Source organism: Rhineura floridana, chromosome 14 (assembly GCF_030035675.1).
Source record: "Rhineura floridana isolate rRhiFlo1 chromosome 14, rRhiFlo1.hap2, whole genome shotgun sequence".
Classification (NCBI taxonomy): domain Eukaryota; kingdom Metazoa; phylum Chordata; class Lepidosauria; order Squamata; family Rhineuridae; genus Rhineura; species Rhineura floridana.
The window spans coordinates 10,585,377-10,590,096 of NC_084493.1; positions in this window are offsets into that span (position 1 = coordinate 10,585,377).

Sequence of the window (4,720 nt, forward strand, 5' to 3'; positions counted from 1 at the left end):
TTTGTAACAAAGCACTTGACCCTTTTAACTCTACATTACCTCCAGTTTATAATTCCTGCCTTAACCATTAAAAGACTTCCCCTTCAGTTCATTTTTAACAGCACCCATAACATATTAGGTGATGGATGCCTGCAATCCTCCTAATTGCAGTTTCTTCAAATTAGCATTTCAATTAGTACACATTCACTATTAATGTCCTCCTGAAACTTAAATGAACATCTAATGCTGTGGGTAGATTAATGTGACAGAGGAGAGGAGCATGTTTCCAGAATGAATGAGCAAAATGCTGCTGGTTACCTTTGGCAGGTGAGGCAGTGGATGTGCTGAACTAGTGTCTGGCCACAGTAATGGACTGGATGAGGGCCAACAAACTGTAACTCAACCTATGGTACCACTGATTCAATGAATGGTGTTCAACCAATTCTTGATAGGGTCACACTGCTCTTGAAGGCAGAGTATAATTGTCTGGAGTCTTGGAGGCTCTTAGACCTCTTACTTTGGGGGAACCAGATGTCTCCAGGGTCCTACAAGCCAAACAGCATGAAAGGGGAGTGTGTTAGCCAGTGAGAAGGGTCCCACTGAGTATCAATTGGAAGCAAGCCTTTATTAGTTCCTACTTCAAAGAGCCAAGAAAAGTTGTGAAGTGTGAGAATTCTGTAATTGCAGAAGGCACAGTGAATCCTGATGATAGCATCCAATCTAAATCATCAAGCAATTGGGTAGCAGCAGGAGATATAGACAATGAATCCATTAATTCAAGCAATATATCTGACAGTGAGAAAGGGCAGTCAAATGGTGACAGTGCTAGAGAAGCAGAAAGCAGTATTCAAGCCTGGTCAAATTATTCTATAATTTTAGAAGGTTGTATAATCTTAGAAGGGGCTGTGGCTGTGAGGAGGCATGGCTGTGACTGAGGAGGCATGGCCCCTACGCTACAACTTGAAAGATCTGGTTCATAGCTTGGGGATTCTCCAGGATCCATCACTGTCACTGGAGACAGAGAGAGCCTCAGTGGTGCAGAGTGCTTTCTATAAGCTTTAGCTGCTGGCACAGCTACATCCCTTTTTGGACAAGGATAGCCTGGCTTCAGTGGTCTATGCTCTGGCAACAGATGACTGCAACGGGATGTTTGTGGGACTACCTTTGAAGATAGTTTGGAAACAGCAGCAAGGGTAGAATGTAACAGCTTAAATGATAATGGAGACCAAGCAGTTTGATCATATTATACTGACTCTGACCCAGCTGTACTGGTTGCCAATACATCTCACAGCTCATGTAAAGTAGTGATCTTGACCTATAAAGCCTTAGATGGCTCGGAATCCCAATACTTGTTGGAATGCCTCTCTCAACATGAGCCTACTCAGACCTGAGGTGATCAGTTGAGGCCCTTCTCCAAGTGCTCCCTCCAAAACATATTCAGAGGGCGACAATGAGAGAGGCTGCCTTTATGGTGGTGGTCCTCCATCAATAGAGTGCTCTCCACAGCGAGACCCTCTTGACACCATCTTTAACCATTTTGGGGCACCAGGTTAAGACATTCCTCTTCTCCCAGGCATTTAGTGGCATTGGTGGGAAGTTTATTTGGGTGGGGGGAATTTTATATGCCTATGGTCCATTAGATATTGGGTGGGAATGGAAGGGGTGAGACTGCAGCCACAGCATTTTTCTTGATCCAAACACAACTCATCCTTGTTGTGGATAGGAAAACGACAAATGGTGGTGTGGAAAGCCCGCTACAATTCCACTCTAAAAAACAACAACAGCAGAACAAACAGCAGCTGTATAAACAGTACATCTGGAAGGGCCAATATCCCAGTCTGCGTCTGTGTTGGAATTGTTTTTTAATATGTTTTTTAAACCTTTTTTTAAAAAAAACACAATATATTTTAACCTTTTTTTGTTTTTCTTTTTTAAGATGTCTTCAGAGCTTTTGTAAAAAATGTCTTTGAAGATGTTTTGTTTTAATGTATTTTAAAGTCATGACTAACTTAGGTCCGTTGATTTCAATGGGTCTGTTCCAAGTGTGACTTAGCTGAATCCAGTCCATTGTCAGTAGCCTGCGGTACCATTATCTTTTACATATAATGGGATAGAATGTTTTTTGTCTGTTTTAAATATTGTTTTGCTTTGGGTGTTTTTCTTTGCAGTTTTTGTATGTTCTGTCTGTGTAAGTTACCTTGAGACTTTTAAAGTATAACACACCTGAGAAATGTTTTGATAACGCTGAAGGTGTTGTTGGCGAAGATGGTTCCCTAGCAGATTCATCAACAATCAAGGCGTGGGAATCACAAAAGTCTCCCCAGAGCTTGGAAAAGTTACTTTTTAAAACTACAACTCCCATTAGCCCCAGCCAGCATGGCTACTGGATTGGGCTGATGGGAGTTATAGTTCAAAAAAGTAACTTTTCCAAGCGCTCCCTTTGTTCTTGGAGGGGCATCTTCCAGATTCTTAAGATTCTGGGACTAGACCAGGGATGGGTTAACTGTGGCCCTCCAAATGTCCTGTCATCCCTGAGTATTGCCCTGCTGGCTAGGGCTGATGAGAGCTGAGGTCTAAAACATCAGGCTAAGGCTGAATTAGAATATCTTCGCTTTAGGCTATCAAGTAATTAGTAAGCACTTAAATCCTATCATTTCATTTTTAGTTAGTAAGGATAAGCATAATTTATCCTTACTGTTTAGCATTTAGCAAAATCATCTCACATTTCTAATTTACCCACCCCCTGGACTTGAGCTGCATATAAATAAACGGCCCATGCTGTTCATTCAAGGTAATGTTTTTCATCTTCCCATGTATGCATAGGATGTTCATCTTGATGTTTCAGAAAATCCACAGATTACCTCCCAAGCGCATTTGCACACTTGCTGATTACAAGAAGATGTGGCTGGAACACAGCAGACCTGTCAGCCTTTAAAGCAAACGTATTCTGCGGATCCAGCAAATGTGATTCCTTATGAAGCCCAAATGGCGCCATCCGCATACAAGTGGGAGGTGTCAGCAGGCAGGGAATCCCCAGAAAGACAACACAAATTTTAGGGGAAACAAAGCCCTAAGGGGTGGGAGAAGCCCTAAGAACAACCCAATGAGGAATGTTGATTGATTGTTAGGAGGAAATGAAAACATAGCAAGGGAAGAAATACTAACCAGAAAAAAGCCCCCCTCTCTGGTACCATGGTTCTAATCCAAATTCAAGCATAAGAAGCCACCTTCTACTTAGTCAGACTGTTGGTCCACCTAGCTCATTGTTGTCTACTCTGACTGGCAGCAGCTCTCCAGGCTTTCATCCAGGGAATCTTTCTCAGCCCTACCTGGAGATGCCGGGGATCGAACCTGGGACCTTCTCAGGCAAAGCAGATGCTCTACCACTGACCTATATACACATACACACACACAAAGTGCAGCTGTTTGAAAAGAGATGGGAGATCCAATCACAGATCTCCTTTGTCTTTTCCATGTTAAGCCTTGATGTACGCAGTGAAAATTAGTAAGTTGGATTTGTAAAAATACAACTTTAAAATCCTGCCACACAATCTATTGTCTTGAATATGACAGACACCCAAAAGTTCATGGCGATGGTCTTCTAAAAATCTATTTTATATGGAAAATAATTCAAATTATTTTGTTGTTGTTTTCCCTCCCTTTGGCAGAAATAGGGTCATTTTCCTATTACAAACCTGTGGGCCAGGTCATAAATCTATAATGCCTCTTTATAAATCATTCACCAAATATGCACCATGATTCATGCCTTTCCTTGCAGAGCACATTATGAGAGAATATGAAATAAATGCATTTTAAAGGCACCTGATAGCAGGGGCACTTTCTCCCAGCCACAAAGGAGAAGCGCCACAGTAAACCTCGGCTTCCTGTCTACTAATAAAAGTGGTCTGCCTCCTTCCTCCTCTCAACATCCCTTCCACTGGCTAGACTGTGAAATTAATAATGAAACTGGAAGCTAGAGATGGAGAGTAAGGTGTACATAACTCAGAGCTGTAAGCTGGTGGTACATGTGGGCATCTCCATATGATTTGACTTACTTTAAAGATTTCTCTCCTGCCTTTCAATCAAACGATCACCAAGGTGACTGACAGCAAACTGGAGCAATGTAAATGTAAAATCCAAAGCAATTCAGGTAAGTGATAGCCGCAGCAGAACAATATCTGGAGGGAAAGTGTGAACGAAGAATGGAAGGATCTGTCAGTTTCGGTTCTCTCTTTTTCCACTCTTAAATTCAGTTCTCCACACTTCTGCAGCAATTTGTGATTAAAAAAAAAATACCCTCATGAAAATTCTTCAGCATTTTTGTTGGAATTTCTCCTAATAAACACATTATGTATACAGCTGTGACTAATGTACACATTTTTGCAAGCAATATCTTCTAACATGGTGCATTTTTGTTTATTATTTTCACAAGCATAGTTATTTTTAAAGCACATTTCCCCCCTAATATTTGCCTTGTCTTTGTAGACATTGGTTGGAGAGATCTGGATCACAACATTCAGCAACATGAGAATTTTGAAGCATGGCCGTGTTTCAGTTCTTGCATTGTTTTGGAAAGGGCAAAGTTGATAGATTCGACTTTAAATGTGAACTGAATCAAATCTCTCCCCCATTCCTCGTGTGAATGGGTGCCAAGTGCAGACCCAGCTTCACCACACAACATCCTCAGGGACCCCGGCATCTTTGTGAGGCCTACCACTGCTGGATTGCTGGTCTGGGGAGC